General features: G+C 42.0%; 1 pseudogene; it reads right to left on the reverse strand.

Moving 5' to 3' along the window:
- Positions 1–17,718: 17,718 nt before the first annotated feature.
- On the reverse strand, positions 17,719–20,431 carry LOC101606103 (annotated as a pseudogene).
- Between the last annotated feature and the right edge of the window lie 233 nt (positions 20,432–20,664).

Below are 20,664 nucleotides of genomic sequence, written 5' to 3' on the forward strand. Positions count from 1 at the left end.
TATTCTCAAAACAATGCTGCTAAATTTTATGCAGGTTCAATTTCCCCTTCGCTTTTGTCATAATTTTTAAGTATTTTAGTTTTTTACAAAGGGAGGAGGGGTGAAAGAGAATATGGACACACCAGAACCTCCAGCCTCTATGTATGAACTCCAGATGTTTGTGCTATTTTATGCAACTGGCTTTACCTGGGTACTGGGGAATCAAAAGCCAGTTGTTAGGTTTTACAGACACCTTAACTTCTGGCCTACCTCTCCAGCTGCCAATTTTCCATTTCTACTGATATATTTGATTGATTTTTTTTTTTTTTTGCTCCTTCTTATACAACCAAAATCATATTTTTTTCTTTTTGTTGAGCATTTTTTTGCATTTTATTTAAAAATTTATGGAAATATGCCCAAAAAGCCATTTCAGGGACAATTACAGCATTATCTGCATACAACACTCTATACAAGTCCTTGAGATGTTAGCCCTATTTTCAGAGGGAAAATTTGGTGAGACCATTATACTTTTTATGTCAGTTAACTTTAGTCTTCCTTTGATTTATACTTACAGAGAGGGATTTATAATGTGGGAAGAAGTTTTTGACTCACAATTTCATTAACTGGAAATTATCTTACAATGCATTATGGGTCTCAATTTTTAATTTTTATTTCTTTTATTTTTTTTAATTTTTGTAGTCTGTGAATACAGTAAAATAGGTATCATTGTTAGCCTCCTCCCTGTTCTCTCCCCTCAACAGCAACCCTCCTTGTTGGTGCATATGGGTTGTGCATTGTGGGGTTAGGGTAGGAGGAAATGTCTCTGCCTGTCCCAATGAATGGCTCTGACATTCTTGTTGTCCCCTCTTCCAAAAATTTTCCTGAGCCATGTTGGGTTCATATTAGGTCTGCTTCTGTGTTGAGATCTTGGACACCTCTGTGTCTCTGGATATCTGGTTAGGTAAGGGTTGATTGTTCTCTGTGTCTATCTCCTTCACTGTTGTGCTGGTTACTGGTTTGCCAAGAAACAGCCTTGTTGCATGTTTCCGCAATTATTCTTAGTTTCGGCTGGGGCCCTTTGGAGGTATGATGGGGTGGTTCTTTCCTTAGGATCTGTGTCTATCTGAAAAAGAGAAGCAGATTCTCCAATGGAGAGTAAAGTTAGTACCAAGTAATTGTGATAACCATCATTTTTTAGAGAGAGTTTAATGGAATTTAGCTTTTCTACCATGCTGTCAATAAGAATTTTTTTTTTTTTACCTAACATATTTTATTTTTTAGTTTAATTTAATTTATTAGTTTTCTTTTCAGTAAATACAGGCAGTTTGGTACCATTATTTAGGCTCATCTGTGATCTACCCCCTCCCATTAGACCCTCCTTGTTAATGAAAATGGGTCGTGCATTGTGGAGTTAGCCCACAGTTATTGGTATGATAAATGTCTCTGCATATCATGACCGAAAATGTGACTCTGACATTCTTTCCACCCACTCTTCCGCAAAATTTCCCTGAGCCATGTTGGGTTCATTTTTGGTCTGCTTCAGTGCTGAGGTGTTGGGGGCCTCTGAGGCTCTGGCTCTCTGATTTGGTAGGAGTTGATTTTTCTCTGCGTTGATCTCCTTCCCCTTTGTGCTGGTATCCGGTTCACAGGAAAACATCACCCTTGCTTACTTCGCCAGTTGTCCTTAGTTTCAGTTGGGCCCCTTTTGAGGTATGTTGGGGCAGCTCTCTTCTTAGGATCTGCATCTATCTGGAAAAGAGAAGCAGATTCTCCAACGGAGAGTAAGTTAGCACCCGGAAAATTGAGATAACACTTACTTTTTTGATAGACAGTATGGTAGGTTTAGGCCCTCTTATACCCCGTGATTGATGGTAACTTGATATTGTAGAGTGGGCTAGTGTTTGGGTATGGTTCTGACTTATTTCCCAGCTCCAGCTATGGGTCTAGTACCACTGAGTGGATCAGTTAGCCAAATCAAGAGCAATTGATTCCTCACCATGGCTGTGTACCACTATTGCACTTGTGTGGGCATCACATCCGGTTATTTGTTGCTAATTAAGTTAAATACTATGTTTCTTGGACAGATCTTGGTCATTTCCCCCAGTCACCTATGTAGCGCCTTCTGGCACTAGACACTCCGACTGTCTGGGGACTGACTCTCTCCTGGCTTCCAGCCATGTCATTCCATTTTACATGTCAGCTACATATGGAGTCTTCAGCAATAGGGTCTTACCACTGGCCTTTGGTGGATCATCAAGTACTCTGACAGAAGTCTGTCATTGTTTTGGGAAACCTTGTAGGTTTCTCTGATCAAAAGCTCATTGTGGATGGTAGGCCCAAGCTGGAAGTGGGGGTTACAGGTCAGTGTCCACTAAGAAATTGAGGAAAAAGATAACTAATATACAAGAGTTAGAGAGGATAGAGATAGAGGGGAGAGGAGGAGAGGGAGGGAGGGAAGATGTAGGAGATTTAGGTCAGTTTTGATCCTACCCTCTCCAGTGTCTTGTGGTTCAGGTGTTTCCTATAAGGGTCTAGTGAAGGTTCAGCAATTTGGTCTGTCTTTTAGTGTTGGAGATGAGGAGATGAGCCCTGAACAGACCTTTGCCCTGAGATAACCTCTGTCCTGAGCAATTTCTGCCCTGAGCAACTTCTGACCTTTCCTCATCCCCCCACCCTGCCATACCTAACTGATTCCATCCCCCCACCCCGCCACACCTAACTAATTAACACCCTGCCTGGCAACTGCAGAGACGTGAGAACTGTACCATGAATTTTTGGAATAACCGCAAACTGTCCTAGGCCAAAGGCCAAGAAGATTCTGTAACTTTCCACTACCTGCCTCCTCCAGCCCCCTCCCTCACCCAAAACCCTAACCCTAACCCTAACCCTTAAAAAGGCCGCTGTGGCTCAATAAAATTGGACTCTTGACAAGTGTACATTTGCTTGAGTCTCTTCCTCTCTCTTGCCCATCTTATTTCAGGTTAGGGTCCTCCTCGCCCCCATGAATAACTAGGTCCCGCGGGACGGGACACCTGGCGCCCAACGTAGGGGCTTGAGGCACGGACCCCTACTGAACGGAGACCCCTAATTCATTGACCTCTGGAGGATTTGTTAAGTGGTCACTGCTTCTCCGCCCAAGAAGACGGCAAGACCTGGTAAGTTTTCCCTCTTCATTCTGTCCCATCGAGATGGGCCATTCATTGTCTAAAGAGGCTTCTTTCATAAAGGATTTAAAAGCCTCTCTCAGAGAGCGAGGAATACGGGTAAAGAAAAAGGATCTTATACAGTTTTTTATTTTTGTTGGTAAGACATGTCCATGGTTGATGATTGATGGACCTAATATTCATCCCAAAAAGTGGCAAAGAGTAGGTAGAGAATTAAATCAGAAGCTCACGGAGGAAGTCAATGACGCACTATCCCCAACTATTTTCTCTTTCTGGGGCTTAATTCAAGACATTGTCGAGGAAGCAAATAATGACTCTGGTAAACGCCACCTTCTCTCTGTGGCCGAATATTGTCTCTCGTCTTCACAGCCTGGCTCCCGCTGCCCTTCGCGTCCCCCCTCTCGAGTTTCAGATTCCTTTTCTCTCATTGATGTTTCTGACTCTCATACTTCTGACCCTTCGAATCTTCCCCAACTTTACCCTCCACTACCCCCAATTGACATTTCTAACCCCCCCCCATAACCAATCGCCTCACCTAATCAATCCTGTTCTAAAGAAGCAACCTACCACTAAACCTCAGCCTCCTCCTACTGGTCCCTCATCCTCTTCCTCCCCTCCAGATGACCCTCTCAATCCTGGCGATGCAACCACCTTAGAAGGTGAGGCCGCCCGTTGTCACAATCCTGATCGGCCACCCCTTGCCCCCGCTTCCCCAACTCTTTCCCCCCAAACTCTCCCCTCTGCTCCTCTTTTGACCTTGCCCTCTTTTCCTATTGTTCCACCTAATTCCCTTTCTTAGACCAAGCTTTGCCTCTCCTCTCAAGTTCGAGATCTCACTGAAATTCTCCAACTTCAACAACAACTTTCTCATCTCTCTGCTCACTGTTCTGCCGAACTCCCCTCTCCCCTACCCCAGCCCCTTCACCCCTCGTCTTCTCCTTGTTTGGCTTTTCCTGTTCTCCGCTCACAAACTAGACACGCTCCCAATCGGAGATCTGGGTCTGACCCCCTCGGGCCTTCCTCCTCTGTCCTTAATCGCGATTCCCCATCCTCTTCACGCCATCTCCCCACAGTCTCTGTTCCCTTGCCTTCCTCTGATGAGGATGATTCTCAAAGTGAAAATGAAAATGAGGAGGAAGAAAGTCAGAGTATACCACGCCACAATATGCCCACCACAGGCCAAGATAGTCAAGGTGAGGAGACTGTTTATCGCCGACTTCGCTTTAAAAACCTAAAAAAACTTAACTCAGCAGTCAAGGACTATGGACCTGATGCCCCTTTTACCCTTTCCTTATTGGAAAGCCTTGGCGGGGGAGGTTATCTGACTCCTAATGAGTGGCTCACCGTTGTACAGTCGGTCTTAACTAGAGGACAATTCCTTTCATGGCAGGCTGATTGGGTCGACCGCTGTAGGACTCTAGCTAAGGAATAACAGACCCTGTCTCAGTTACTCCAAAAACAACACGGACAGGTCTTGGCTATGACTCACATTTTTCCTAAGGGCCATTGCTCCTCCTGCACACCAGGCAGATAAAATAACCTGGAAAAATAATTCCCCTGTCTGGGTAGATCAATGGCCTCTTCCTCAACATAAGTTAACAGCAGCCATACAGTTGGTGCAGGAACAATTAGTGGCTGGTCATATTGAACCCTCCACCTCCCCCTGGAATACACCCATCTTTGTTATACAAAAAAAAGGGGGGAAATGGAGATTACTCCAAGATCTAAGAGAAATTAACAAGACCATGGTTCCGATGGGGGCCCTTCAGCCTGGCCTCCCATCACCAGTAGCCATTCCTAAGGGCTATACTAAATTAGTCATAGATCTTAAAGATTGCTTCTTTTGCATTCCCCTCCACTCAGAGGATTGCAAACGTCTTGCCTTCAGCCTCTCTATTGTTAATTGTATCGGTCCATCTCCCAGCTTCCAATGGAAAGTTTTGCCACAGGGGATGGCCAATAGCCCTACCCTCTGTCAAAAATTGGTCGCCCAAGCAGTAGATCCCTTTCGGCTTAAATATCCTAATTTATATATCATTCATTACATGGATGATATTTTATTAGCAGGCCCAGAGACAACAAAATTATATGAGGTGGGACAAGAATTAATCCTTGTACTCCAAAAATTCGGACTACAAAGAGCCCCAGAGAAGGTTCAAATCCATCCTTCCCACCTTTTCCTTGGATTTGAATTACACTCCAATAAAATCCTATCTCAAAAAATCCAGTTAAGAAAAGATTCTTTAAAAACACTTAACGATTTCCAACGGCTCTTGGGGGACATTAATTGGTTATGACCTTATTTAAAATTAACTACTGGAGAACTTAAACCCTTGTTTGATATTTTGAGAGGGGATTCTGACCCCTCCTCTGCTCGAGAGCTTACTACAGAGGCTAAAAATTCCTTACAAATCGTTGAAAAGGCCATTCAGGCACAAAAGATTGGATACTTCTCTCCCACCTCCCCGTTATGGTTACTTATTCTCCCTACAACTTTTACACCCACCAGTCTTTTATGGCAAACTAAGCCTTTATATTGGATCCATTTACCTGCTACTCCCCCCAAAATTCTGCCCACCTACCCCTCCCTGGTTGCCCAGGTTTTAAACTTGGGAGAGAATGTTCCCTTAAACTTTTTGGAAAAGACCCAGACACCATTAGTGTGCCTTATAGCGCCTCCCAGGTTCAATGGCTAGTACAGTTTTTTGATGAATGGGCTGTTGATTGTGTTTCCTTCCAAGGCAAAATAGATAATCATTATCCTTCAGACAGACTAATTCAATTCCTTTATAGACAGTCCATTGTTTTCCCAAAACAGACTAAAAGCTCTCCCATTCCTGGAGCCATGTTAGTTTTTAATGATGGTTCTTCATCTGGAATTGCAGCCTTTAACATCAATGGAAAAATCTCCAAAGTCCAAACTAAACTTTCTTCGGCACAGCTTGTGGAATTGGTTGCTGATATGCAGGTCTTTGAGACTCTCTCCAATCACCCATTTGACCTTTATACTGACAGCACCTATGTAGCCAGCTCAGTCCCTTTGCTCGAGATGGTCCCTTACATCTGTCCTTCTACCAATGCTTCCCCTCTTTTTGCTAAACTTCAACAACTAATCCTGGCCAGAACTCACTCCTTCTTTGTAGGACATATTCGAGCACATTCTGGTCTTCCTGGACCCTTAAGTGAAGGAAATAACCTTGTGGATCAGGCAACTCAAAATAGTTCTGTCGTCCTAACTGGCGTGGTCGCCCCACCTGACCCCATATCCCAGGCACAAGAGACACATCGGTTACACCATCTTAATGCCCAAACTCTCCTACAGATGTTTTCTATTACCCGAGAACAGGCCTGACAGATAGTCCGCCAGTGCCAGGGCTGTATAACATTTTTGCCTGAGCCACACTTGGGAGTTAATCCTCGTGGTCTTACACCAGGGGAATTATGGCAAATGGATGTTACCCATTATTCGCCTTTTGGCAAATTAAAATATATTCATGTGTCTATAGATACCTTTAGTGGATTTATTTGTGCTTCCCTTCAGACGGGAGAAGCTACTAAAAATGTTATTAGTCATATATTTGCTTGCTCTGCCTTTATGCCATTGCCAAAAGTCATCAAAACAGACAATGGCCCTGGGTATACCAGCACTAGCTTTAAACAATTCTGTGCTCAATTAAAAATAAAACATCTTACTGGTATTCCCTATAATCCACAGGGACAAGGTATAATAGAAAGAGCACATCAAACTCTTAAAAACATGCTCTTTAAGTTACAACATTCTGGGGGAATATTATACTGCCCAGCAAGAAACCCCAAAACATTATTAAACCATGCCCTGCTTGTCTTAAATTGCTTAACTTTAGATAAAGAAGGCAAAGCTGCAGCAGATAGGTTCTGGCACCCCTCCACATCAAATAATTATGCTCAAGCATTATGGAAGGATCCATTAACTCACAAATGGTCTGGCCCAGATCATGTGTTAATCTGGGGGAAAGGACATGCTTGCATATATGACTCTAAAGAACAAAATGCTAGATGGCTCCCAGAGAGGCTAATAAAATTGATTAATTCTCCCAGGGAAATCCCTGAGAAAGATTTTAATTGTGCTTAATTACAGAAAGATGCTCGGCCTTGCCATTCTCTCATTTTTACTTGTAACCCGGCTGGTGGTAAGTGCCCCCTCCCCTTATCAAATTTATAACTACACTTGGATCATTGAAAACCAGGCCAGAGATATTGTTAACTCTAGCTCTTCAGTCGGACCCCAGCCCCAATGGCCTGATCTAGAAATAGATCTCTGTGCCCTTGCTCTTGGAGCACACCCTGATTGGGGTCTTGAGGAGGTATTCTGGCCTCGGCCCAAAGGTTTAGCACCTGAACTTCCTGCACGCAACCCCAGTTTCGCTGGCTGTAGAAACGATGTCGAAAAAAGTCTCCGTCACGGCCTGCAGGGTTTTTATGTCTGCCTGGGAGCCCACCATGATAAATCCCTCAATTATAAGTGCGGGTGGGCTAATGACTATTTTTGTGCCTCCTGGGGTTGTGAAACTACTGGGGACGCCTATTGGAAGCCTTCTTCCTCCTGGGACTACATTACTATCAAACGAAAGTGGAAACATCCTCAGGCGACACCTAACCATTCCCCCCAGGATGTAAGACAACTCTGTAATACTGCCCACTCCTCTACAGGTGGATGGTGCAACCCCCTGTTAATTCAATTCACCCCTTAGGCCAAACAACAAGATTGGACCTGTCGGGGATTGGAATGCGGGCTCAGAGTCTATCAAGAAGGAAAAGATATTGGACTTACTTTTAGAATCAGATTACTTAAGTCTATTCCCAATAAAAATTCTGCAGCCATGGGACCAAACCCCGTCTTACTTAAGCCAGCCAGACCCAAATTAACTATTGGGTCTCTTCCTCTCTCTCGCCCATCTTATTTCAGGTTAGGGTCCTCCTCGCCCCCATGAATAACTAGGTCCCACGGGACGTGACATTTTAGGAAGTAGAATTTTATGGTACCATTGCCGTTTGGGTCTGGATTACTGTTTTCCACCCTTTGATTCCCTCCCTGCCCTCCCATCCATCTTATTGTCTAGTCCATGAGGTGCTTGCTGGGTATGTAAGGCATCTTGGGAAGATTCAGGTTAGGTGTTGCAGATGAGTGAGACTATGCGTTGATTCTTTTTCTGTGACTGGGTAAGTTCACTGAGAATGATCTGTTCCAGGTTCAACCATTTTTCCTCAAATTTCTTTATGTCATTTTTTCTTACTGCTGTATAGAATTCCATTGTGTAGATATACCACATCTTTGTTATCCATTCTTCTAATGATGGACATGTGGGTTGATTCCAGCTTTTAGCTATTACGAATTGAGCTGCTACAAACATGGGTGAGAAAATCTCTCTGGCTTTCGGTTTGAAGGTTTTAGGGTAGTTGCCCAGTAATGGTATAACTGGGTCTGTTGGTATCTCTATAGCCAGCTTTTTCAGGAGTCTCCATATTGCTTTCCAAAGTGGTTGTACCATCCTGCATTCCCACCACCAGTGAATGAGTGTCCCTGCTTCTCCACATCCTCACCAGCATATATTTTCATTTGACCTTTTGATGTTGGCTATCCTTATTGGGGTAAGGTGGAATCTCATAGTTGTTTTAATTTGCATTTCTCTGATGATTAGGGATGATGAACATTTTCTTAGGTGTGTGTTTGCCATTTGTATCTCTTCCTCTGTGAATTGCCTGTTTAACTCTGTGCCCCATTTTGTGAGTGGGATATTTGTCTTCTTATTGTTTTGACTTTTGAGATCTTTGTAAATTCTAGAGATAAGGCCTCTATCAGTTGGATAACCTGCAAATATTTTCTCCCATTCTGTGGGTATTCTATTTGCTTTGCTTATTATATGCTTGTCTGTAAAGAAACTCTTCAGCTTCATATGATCTCAAAGGTTGAGTGACTGTTTAAGAACTTGAGCCACTGGGGTTTTAATCAGGAAGTCTTTTTCCATTCCTATATCATGGAAAGTACTTCCTAAATTTTCTTCTAGTAGTTTTTGAGTTTCTGGTCTTATGTTGAGGTCTTTGATCCATTTGGATTTGAGTGTTGTGCATGGTGAAATGTGTGGATCAAGTTTTAGTTTCCTGCATGTGGTTATCCAGTTTGTCCAGGACCATTTGTTGAAGATGCTATCTTTTTTCCAGTCTATATTGTTTGGGCCTTTGTTGAATATCAAGTAGCTATAGTTGCTTGGCCCAAAATCCGGGTCCTCAAGTCTATTCCATTGGTCTATACTCCTGTTTTTATGCCAGTACCATGCTGTTTTTATTACTATGGCTTTGTAATATAGCTTTATATTGGGTATGGTGATGCCACCAGAGGTATTTCTTTTGCTGAGGATATGTTTGGATATGCGAGGCCTTCTGCCTTTCCATATGAAATTTAGATCATTTTTTCTATCTCTGTGAAGATAACTGTAGGGATTTTAATTGGAATTGCGTTAAATGTATATATTGCCTTTGGTAGGATTGTCATCTTCACAATGTTAATTCTGCCTATCCAGGAGCATGGCAGGTCTTTCCATCTTTTCAAGTCCTCCTCAATTCCTTTTTTGCGAGTTTTTATATTTTCGTTGTATAGATCTTTTACTTCCTTGGTTAACGTTATTCCAAGGTATTTTATTTTTTTTTGTTGCTATTGAAATTGGGACTATGTCCTTTATTTATTTTTCTGTGTCTTTGTCATTTGCATACAGAAATGCTAATGATTTTTGTGCATTGATTTTGTATCCTGCTACTTTGCTATAGGAGTTAATCACCTTCAGGAGTTTTGGGATGGAATCTCTCAGGTCTCTTACATATACAATCATGTCATCAGCAAATAGAGCTAATTTAATTTCTTCCTTTCCAAATTGTATCCCTTTTATTTCCTTCTCCTGCCTTATTGCTTGGGCTAGGACTTCCAGAACTATATTGAAAAGCAGAGGTGAGAGAGGACATCCCTGTCTTGTTCCTGATCTCAATGGGAATTCTTCCAGTCTCTCTCCATTAAGTATTATTTGGGCCTTTGGAGCTTTGTATATTGCCTTTATTATGGTAAGATGTGAACTGGTCATGCTGATTCTCTCCAATGTTGTGATCATGAAGTGATGTTGTATCTTGTCAAAGGCCTTTTCTGCATCTATCAAAACGATCATGTGATTTTTATGCTTAAGCTTGTTTATGTGGTGTATTACATTGACAGATTTTCGTATATTGAACCACCCTTGTGTTCCTGGGATAAATCCCACTTGGTCAAGGTGGATAATGCTTTTGATGTGTTGTTGGATTCGGTTTGCGAGTATTTTGTTGAGGATCTTTGCGTCTATGTTCTTTAGGGAAATAGGCCGATAGTTTTCTTTTCTTGTGGCATCTCTGTCTGGTTTTGGGATTAGGGTGATACTAGCTTCATAGAAGGAGTTGGGTAGCTTTCCCTGTTCTTCAATTGTGTGGCACAGTTTTGGGAAGATTGGTTTGAGTTCTTCCATGAAGGTTTGATAAAATTCGGCTGGGAATCCATCTGATCCTGGACTCTTCTTTTTTGGGAGGTTTTTTATTACTTTTTCGATCTCCATGAGTGTGATGGCTTCATTGAGGTGGTTGATCTGCTCTGAGTTTAGCTTTGGTAGATGATATGCATACAGGAATTTATCCATCTCCTCCACATTTTCCAGTTTTGTGGAGTAGAGGTTTTTGAAATAAGTCCTGATGATTCTGCCAATTTCACTGATGTCTGTTGCGATCTCTTCTTTTTCATTTTGAATATCTTAATTTGGAGTCTCTCCTTTTTTTGCTTGATCAAATTGGCCAGAGGTTTGTCATTCTTGTTTATTTTTTCAAACAACCAGCTCTTTGTTTTGTCAATTGCCTTAATTGTTTCCTTGGTTTCCAATTCATTAATTTCTGCCCTGATTTTAATTATTTCTTTCCTTCTGGAGCTCTTTAGGTTGGATTTTTCTTGTTTTTCCAATGCCTTTAGGTGGATGGTTAGGCTATTGATTTGGGATCTTTCTATCTTTTTTATGAAGGCATTGAGTGCTATGAATTTTCCCCTGAGGAATGCCTTCATTGTGTCCCATAAGTTTTGGTATGATGTGTTCTCATTGTCATTCAATTCCAGGAATTTTGCAATTTCATTTTTTATTTCATCCACTATCCATTTATCGTTTAAGAGTGTGCTATTCAGTTTCCAGTTGCTGTTGGGGTTCTTGTTGTTTTTTTTGTTGTTGATTTCTAGGAATATAGCAGTATGATCTGATATCATGCAGGGAATTATGTCGATTTTCCTAAATATGTGGAGGCTATCTTTGTGACCCAGTATATGGTCTATTTAAGAGAATGTTTCATGGGCTGCTGAGAAGAATGTGTAGTCTGTGGATTTGGGATGTCAAGTTCTGTAGATGTCTGTTAGTCTAAGTGCTCTATGGTTTTGTTGAGCTCTCTTACTTCCCTGGTGAGCTTCTGTTTGGATGATCTGTCTATTAATGATAATGGTGTGTTAAAGTCCCCAGCTATGATGGTGTTGGTGGTTATTTCTGTTTTATTGTCAAGTAGGTTTTGTTTTATGAACTGTGGTGCCCCTGTGTTAGGTGCATACAGATTTATGATTGTAATATCCTCTTGATGGATTCTTCCCTTTATAAGTAGAAAGTAGCCTTCTTTGTCTTTTTTGATTGTTTTTGGTTTGAAGTCAACTTTATCTGATATTAATATAGCTACACCTGCTTGTTTCCCATTTGCCTGGAATATTGTTTTCCACCCTTTCACCCTGAGGAGGTTTCTGTCTTTAGTGATAATGTGTTTTTCTTGAAGGCAGCAGATTGAGGGGGTCTAATTTTTAGATCCACCCTGTTAGCCTGTGTCTCTTGATGGGTGAATTAAGGCCATTAATGTTTAGGGTGATGACTGTGAGATTTGATTTGATCCCTGTCATGTTGTGGTGGTAGAGTTGTGTTGGCATTTCCATGGAATTTAATTTTTTTTTTTTTTTCTATCTACTCTGGGTTTGGTTGCTGTGATCTACTTCTTGTAGGCATTTGTGTTTGGTTATTTGTTTCTTCTCTGTGGATAATTTCCTGGAGTACTTTCTGTAGGTTTGGTTTTGTGTTCATATAATTGTAAAGCTGAGTTTTGTCATAGAAAGTTTTCCTTTCACCATCTATTATAAGGGAGACTTTTGCCGGGTAGAGTAGTTTGGGTTGGAAGCCAAAGTTTCTTAGAGTTTGAAGAGTTTCATTCCAGGCCCTTCTAGCTTTCAGGGTTTCCATTGAGAAGTCTGAAGTAATTCTGATGGGGTTTCCTTTGAAAGTGGTGTGCTGTTTTTCCCTAGCTGCTTTTAGGATTTTTTCCTTGGTGTAAACGTTTAGAGTCTTAATGATAATATGTCTTGGGGAGTTTCTCCTTTGGTCTAGTCGGTTAGGAGTTCTGTTTGCCTCTTGAATCTTGATGGGCCTTTCTTTTAAGAGACGGGGAAATTTTCTTCAATTATTGTGTTTAATAGGTTCTCCATGCCTTTGGTCTGAAATTCTTCTCCTTCTGGTATTCCAGTGATTCTGATATTAGGACGTTTAAGTGTTACCCACAATTCTCTCATGTTCTGTTCACAGGAACTTTTGAACTTACTGAAATTCTTGGACTCTCGAACTGTTTCTTCCATCCTGTCTTCCAGATCAGAATTTCTATCTTCCACTTCGTTGACTCTATTCTTGAGAGCCTCTAGTTAGTTTTGGACTTGTTCAATTAAGTTTGCATTTTCTACTACTTTCCTATGTATCACTTCCATTGCTCTGTCCAGCTCCCTTTTTGTCTCATTTTCTGATTTTCTTGATGATTCTTGGAAATCATCCTTGCATTTCTTTATGTTTTCATTTAGTGTGGCCAGCTGATTTTTAAGGTCCTCTTTTTTTTCACTCTCCCTCAACTCTCTTAGCTCTCTTTGAATTCCTTCCAGTGTCTTATCATATTGCTCTAGCTTAGTGATGGTAGCATCCATACGATTATCTATCCTTTGTAGCTTTCCTGTCAGTTCTAGCAGTAGTTTGGTCAGGGTTGCATTGTTCATTGCTTCCACTTGATGTTGTGATCCTAAACACTCTTCTATGTTTTGGTTAGTTGTGATCCTTGTTGGACTGGGTTATCTGTCTGGATTTTCTTCCATTTTATTTTTTTCCATTTCCTAGTGTCTTCTGCAATTTCTTGCTTGAGTGTTCTAATGTTCTCATTGTAGAGATCATTCACTTCATTGGTTACGTTTATTCCAAGGTATTTTATTTATTTATTTATTTATTTATTTATTTATTTATTTATTTATTGAGGCAATTATGAATGTGAGAGATTCCCTGATTTCACCCTCCGCATGTTTATTGCTATTATATAGGAATGCTGCTGATTTCTGTGTGTTTATTTTGTATCCTGCTATATTTGTTAAAAGTGTTTATCACCTCTAATAGCTTTCTGGTAGAGTCTGTAAGGCCATTTTTGTACAGAATCATATCAACTGCAAACAATGATAATTTGATCTCTTCCTTTCAATTTATATCCCTTTCAAGAGTGTCTCTTGCCTTATTTCTATAGCTAAGGCTTTCAGTTCTATGTTAAATAAAAGTGGCGACAGTGGACACACTTGTCTTCTTCCTGAATTTATTGGAAAAGCTTCAAGTGTTTCCCTATTTTGTATTATGTTGGCTATAGGTTTGTCATAAATAGCTTTTATCATATTGAGATATGTTTCTTGTATTCCCAGTTTCTGTAGGACATTTACCATAAAGGATGTTGGATTTTGTTTAATTCCTTTTCTGCATCAATTGAGATGATCATGTGATTTTTTTTCTCCTTCAGTCTATTCATATAGTGTATTACATTTATCTATTTGTGTATGTTGAACCATCCCTGCATCTCTGGGATAAACCCTGCTTGGTTGGGGTAAATATTCTTTCTGATATATTCTTATATTCTGTGTGTCAATAGTTTGTTAAGAATTGTTTCCTCTGTGTTTATGAAGGAGATTGATCTGTAATTTTCTTTTTTTGTTCTGTCTGTCTGGTGTTGGTATCAGGGTGATAATGGCTTTGTAGAACAAGTTTGGTAGAATCCCTTCCTTGTGTATTTTATGGAAAAGTTTGAGAAATGGTGGTGCTATTTCTTCTATGAAGGACTGGTAAAATTCACCAGTGAATCCATTTGGGCCAGTACTTTTTGTTTTAATTGACGGGCTTTTCCTAATTGCCTATATCTCCGTACTTGTTATTGGTCCATTTAAAAGACCTATCTCTAAAAAAAAAAAAAAAATAGAAAGGTTTATCTCATCTTGCTTTAATTTTTGTAGGTCATATGAATCAAGAAATAATCCATTTCTTTCAAATTTTCCAATTTAGAGGTGTATATATTCTTAAAGCATGTCCTTATGATTTTCTGAATTTCTTTGGTGTCTATTGTAATGGTGCCCTTTTCATCTCTCATTTTATTAATTTTTGTCTCTTCTTTCTTCTGGTCAGTGTTTATCAATATTGCTTATCCTTTGAAAGAACCAAGAACCAACTCTTTGTTTCATTGATCCTTTGGACTTTCTTTTGTGTTTTTCTTTTGTATTTCATTAATTTCTTCCCTATTCATTATTATTTCTTCCTGTTGACTGATTTTTGGTTCGCCTTGTCCTTTTTCAAAGACCTTAATGTAAAGCAGTATATTGTTTACTTGGGAACTCTCTAATTTTTTAATATAGGCACTTAGAGCTATAAATTTCCCTCTTATGACTTCCTTCATTGTGTCCCAATTGTTTTGGTATGTTGTAGTCTCATCATTTGTTTCTATGAATGTATTGATTTCTTTTGATTTGTTCAATGACTTACTCACCATTCAATAGTGTATTGTTTAGTCTCCATGAATTTCTGTATGCTCTGTAGCTTTTCTTGTTGCTGATTTGTAGTTTATTTCCATTGTCATCAGAGAGAGTAGAAGGGATTATTTCAATTTTCCTGTAATTGGTAAGATTTTCTTTGTGTCCTAATATATGGCTTATTTTGGAGACTGTTCAATGTGCTACTAAGAAAAATGTATATTCTTCAGCATTTGGATGTAATGATATGTATATATCTGTTAGGTCCATTTGTTCCATTAAATCATTTAATCCATATATCTGTTTATTTTCTCCTGAGATGACCTGTCAACTGACAACAGTTGGGTATTGAAGTCACCCACTACAACTGTGTTTGGTGGTACCTGTGACCTTAAGTCAAATAGTGTTTGTCTGATGAAATTGAAAGCCCCTATGTTAGGTGCACACATTTAGGACTGTAACATCTTCCAGTTTGAGTGTTACTGTAATCAGTATAAACTGACCTTCTTTATCTTTCTTCACTAAGCACTGGAATTTCTCCTGTTTCTACCACTGCCTCCTAGTTTTGGGATTACAAGTTTGTGCAACTGTGCCTGCCTTTTGTGTAGGCATGGAGCTCCAAGCTCAGGTTCTTATGCCTGTGTACTCAGCACTTTACCTACTCAGCAATCTTTTCAGGCTGTATTTCCTATTAATTTGCAAGGGTTCAGTTCATTCCTAGGTAACTGTGGGTGCTTGAATGTAAAATGCCCACACAGCCTCATCTGTGTATGATTAAGCCTCATACTTAATCTCCAGCTGGTATAACCTTTGGGATGTGGATATTTCTAGAGAAACACTGTAATGTGCTGTTGCAGTCCAGTTCACATTGCTGGTAGAAATCACCCACCAAAAGCAGCATCTGGGAAAAAGAGATTTATTTTTGTTTACAGGTTCGAGGGGAAGCTCCACAATGGCAAGGGAAAACAATGACATGAGCAGAGGGTGGACATCACCCCCTGGCCAACATAAGGTAAAGAATAGCAAAGGAGAGTGTAGCCAGCAACAAGTCTCTGGTACTCTAATTCCATCCCTCCAACTAGGCTATTCACAGTCCTGGAAAACTTCATCTAGGGCCGGCAGCTTTCCTTGGCAGCCATCTTGTGGTCCTGGCAATTCCACTTTGTCTCCACTGCAAGCCATGGTTCATCCTCATGGCCCCATGGGGTCTCCACGCAGGCAATCAACAAAACCTGCTTCACACTACCCATGGTCATTTCCAAAACACAAGACCATGTTGCAAACTGATTGGCACTCTCTTTCCTGCATTTCTTATACTCCACAATACCAGGTAGGGTGTCAATTTGTTAACCCAGGGAGGAATAAGGCAGACTTTGAAGAACTGGACACTCCTTGAGCATTCAGAACCCTTCAAAAGAATTGACATACTTCCTGTTGCCCCATTCTTCCCTGCTGCAATTGAGATGTACTGTACAGCTGTCTATTCTTGCCATGCTTTCCTTGCCAGGAGGTAACTTCCCCTAGAAACCGTAAGCCAGAAATAATGTCTTTCTTTACATATGCTGCTTTTGGTCAAGTGTTTTGTCCCAGCAATGAGAGGGTAATGGCTACAACAACCAACTCATCTTTCTCATTCTTCAATTTGGTGATAAAATTTACTGTCCCTCTTATGGTTTACATAGAAATAAACCAGGACCTAGTTTTGATGGGTCTACCTCTTCTCGTTATATAGCACTGGACAACATACATAATTTTTTGAGCTTAGTTCTCTTCCTGGATTGTTGGAACATAGAGACTTCTTTTGAAAGCTATAAGGAATAAACAATATGTCTTAAAATCATCTAAGAGTACATGTCAAAGTCTGTACACTGAAAGTTAGAACTCTCATTCACGTTAGTGATTCCTTACTTAATTACTAGTATCTTTATTTTTTTGAACCTAAATTTAATTTATTTTATTAAAATAACATAATTGAGGAACCATCAGATGACTGTATCTTGTCAGACACAATAAAAACAAAATTAAAACCCAAAATCATTAAGAAAACCTGTATTTTTGGCTTTCTTACAGACACAATGATGTGACTAAAGACAGGGCTAGCCCTGTGGCCTGCCCCATAGAGGCAGCTCCCAGAAGACAAATTCAGCATTTTTGGGGGAAGTACTCCAGGAGGGTGAAGCACCTCACTTGGAAAACCATCCCACACTGGTCACTTCAGAGGCAGTGTCCCCAAAGTCAAGTTCCACAGTACCAAAGCAGGCTCCTCCAGGTGACTGGGATCTCGGCAGTCCTGGGCTGTTTGGTGCATTGTGTGCAAAACTGGCGCAGCACCACCATCTCTGAGGAGCAGTCCCTCCTGCAATCAGTACGCCTCAGAGAAGCTCACTTCCATGGGTCCCTATATCAGGGCTGGATGGCCAGCTACCTTTACTTCCCTCCAAGGCCTTTTCTTGCCCTAAAAATACTCAGGTGGGGCCCAACTTATAAGCATCTGGAGCAGACCAGGCTAGCATTAGTGGATGGCTTCTTTTTCCAGGACCAGGCAGGGTAGAAAAGAAGGCAACATGAAGTTAAGGCCCCGTGAGTAGTCTAAAAGGTCCTTAGCAGCAGTTTCTCTGAAAAGATGCATTCTAACCCCAAAGGGAACAGAAAAGTGGTGCCTGCTGATGCTTTCCTCTGCCAGTGATGTGAGCACAGGAATCACGTCAGCTAGAAGACTGGTAGCCTAGGGGATGTGGTCAGTGTGCGAGCGTTGATGTCTTCAGTGTGTGCTGCCTGACGCAGGGATGGCTCACAGGTGCCCCGGTTGATTTTCAGCAGAGAGTGTTGGAGCAGCTCAATGGAAGACAGTATCTGGAAAGAGAGGTCTTTCTTCACACAGTGAGCCACCAACCTCTTCATTGCTTTAGGGCAGTTTTTGTACAGCTTACTAAGATCTGGGGAGGCATACCTATGACCTACCATGAAGATGATCTGATCACGGTTATTGATGTGGGAGTAGGGAAGCTCCCCCGTCATTAGCTCATATAGCACAATGCCATAGGAGTAGACAACCGACTGGAAGCTAAATGGATTATTATCTTGCATTCGGATCACCTCTGGGGCCATCCACAGTACAGAGCCAGTGGGCTGTTCAACCTGCTGAGAACCACTCCAACGGGACTTCACTGTTGCCAAACCAAAATCTTCAATTTTCACCGTTGAGCCTTCATGGATAAATATATTTTTGGATTTCATGTCCCTGTGGATGATATTCTTTGCATGCAAATAGTCCATTCCCTGAGCTGTCTGCCAGGCAATGTCAATTAACTGGAACATCTGGAATTTGGTCTCCTGGACATGTAAGTGTTTGTAGAGACTGCTGCCCTCACACCACTGGGTCACAATCATCAAGTTGTCCTTGTCATGTACACCATGAACAGCAGGATGTTTACATGTCATGTTTTGTGCAGGACAGCAACTTCATTCCTGAAGGCCTGAAACTGCTCTGGGGTTGGGTCAACAACCTTTAGGATCTTTACTGCAACATCTCTGTGCTACTTGCCATTATAAACAGTGCCAAAAGAGCCTGACCCAATCTGAGTGGAGAGCATCACTTCACTGGTTTCGATTTCCCAGTAATAGCTGGAATCTCTCTGCCCACGAGGCCTAATTTTGTTCTTCTCCTGGGCCCCAGTTCCTGGTGCCCACCCTCTTTGTGCTGGCACAGGGGTTTTGGGCTGTGACCAGCTTGTTGGGCTCAGGTTATTAGGGCTGCTGGACAGGGCTGAAGATGAGGCTGATTTGCTGTGACTTCGAATTGCAACCTCAATCATCCTGCTGTCCACAGGCAGGGTGGTGCTGACCATGTGAACATTAGGTGTGGATGTTGACCTCTGCCCCTGGGAAAGGGAGCCTTCAGAAGAAGTGCTGGAGGTGTTGAACGTGAAGGCATGAGGTGTGGAGTATCTGTACTGGGAGCTAGCAGGCATCCGGAGAAATAGACTCTCGCATCCGATGCATTGTCAAAGAAGGTAGTGCTGGTACCCCAGTATCACCAATAGTGGAATTTGGAAACAACAAGAGTTGTCTGATATTACTCCAGTCCACACACATAGTAGGAACTTTGGTATGAAGGAACCCCAACGTGGGGACCCCACGCTCTGCCCGGATATGGCGACACCCCAAATCACTGACGAGAAGCGGTCTTGATGCAAACTGAAAGAGGATTTTATTCCAAGCGCGCTGGGGCCCACAGTCGTACACTGCTCAGGGGTAGAGGACTGCAGAGCCCCGAATGCAGGAACGGGACAGTTTTTATAGGGCTTCTAACAAAGCCTGTGCATTAGACCAATCATTTTTTTAACATCAGGAGCCTGTGGGGTGCGAGCCAGTCAGTTTGTGCCACTCCATAGTTTCTAAGCCAATTAGTTTAATTTGTTCAAGCCCCTCGTGGACCAATCAGTCTCCTATGACCTTGGAGGTTAGCATTTGCACAGGTCCTTGGGTGGGGGTAGCAGAGTGTGGTATCAGTATCCTATGACCTTGGTGGTCTGAGGCAGGCTGCTACTGCTTATGGTGCAGGCTACTAAGGCTTACGGTGTGGGCTATTAAGGCTTATGGTGCAGGCTATTAAGGCTTATGGTGCAGGCTATTTACAGAAACCAAATAAGTGGTTCACTTCATTACTCATTTCCCATCCTTGAGGGCTATCTCATGCCCTTTTTACCTAGTTTTATATTAGGAGTGGGCTCTGATATAATGAGAAGAGGGATTGCTTACTTGCTTCCAACAGAGAGTAAAGCCTGGAGTTTGAGGTATGCAGGGGCTCGCGTAAGCACCCTTTGGAGCGTGATAGTATTTCTGGGCTTCTGAATTCTTGGGCCTTTCAGGTACTACAGTGCTCGTGGAAGTTGTAGCCACAGTCTGACATTCAAATCCATTTAGTAGGAATTTGTGACACATGTCACAGAAAGCAAGCTTCAGGAACGTTTTCTGAGCAAAGTTACGAGTTGTAAGACTAACATGATCCAGGAAATCTACTTGTATTTCTTCTCCAATCAAAGAGGCAGCATCAGTATTACAATCTAAGCGTGCTTTTTTACCTTTATGTTCATGGAGAAGTCTGAACACTGCACTGCACTCTGGTTGTAGGCCCCTCACTTTGAGAACTTTCACAAGGCAGTCATGCAAGCTCATTCCATTTCGTACATTGACCACCGGTCTCTGCTTATTTGGCAAGAAAACATGAGTAAGTGTTGTCTTGGAGGAATCTGAGTTTGCCATCATCTGAGGCCCGGAGCTGATAAACCAAACTGCTGAACAATTCTGGGGAGATGCAGCTGGAACCATCAAACACTGTGTCTTTGAGCCCCAAACCATTGCTGATCGTCTTCCAAGCTCCCTGTATGTGCCCCATTGATGCAGTTTAAACAATAAACCTGATGGCACCCAGCGGCCTCTGCGTCCCTGTCCTGCTCGCGAGGGAAGTGGTGGTCACATGCTGCGTGTCCCCAGCCCAGGGCACCCCACGGCCCCGCCCAGCGGGCCATCCTGGCTGGGGGTGGGGGAGGGAGGGAGGAGGGGAGGCTCTGGGAGGGCGGCACTGGAAGCCTCCGCCACAAGCTCCCTCTCCTGTGACTCCTGCCATCCCCAGCACCGGGAAGAGAAGGTGGC

This window comes from Jaculus jaculus, chromosome 6 (genome assembly GCF_020740685.1).
Source record: "Jaculus jaculus isolate mJacJac1 chromosome 6, mJacJac1.mat.Y.cur, whole genome shotgun sequence".
Taxonomy (NCBI): Eukaryota; Metazoa; Chordata; class Mammalia; order Rodentia; family Dipodidae; genus Jaculus; species Jaculus jaculus.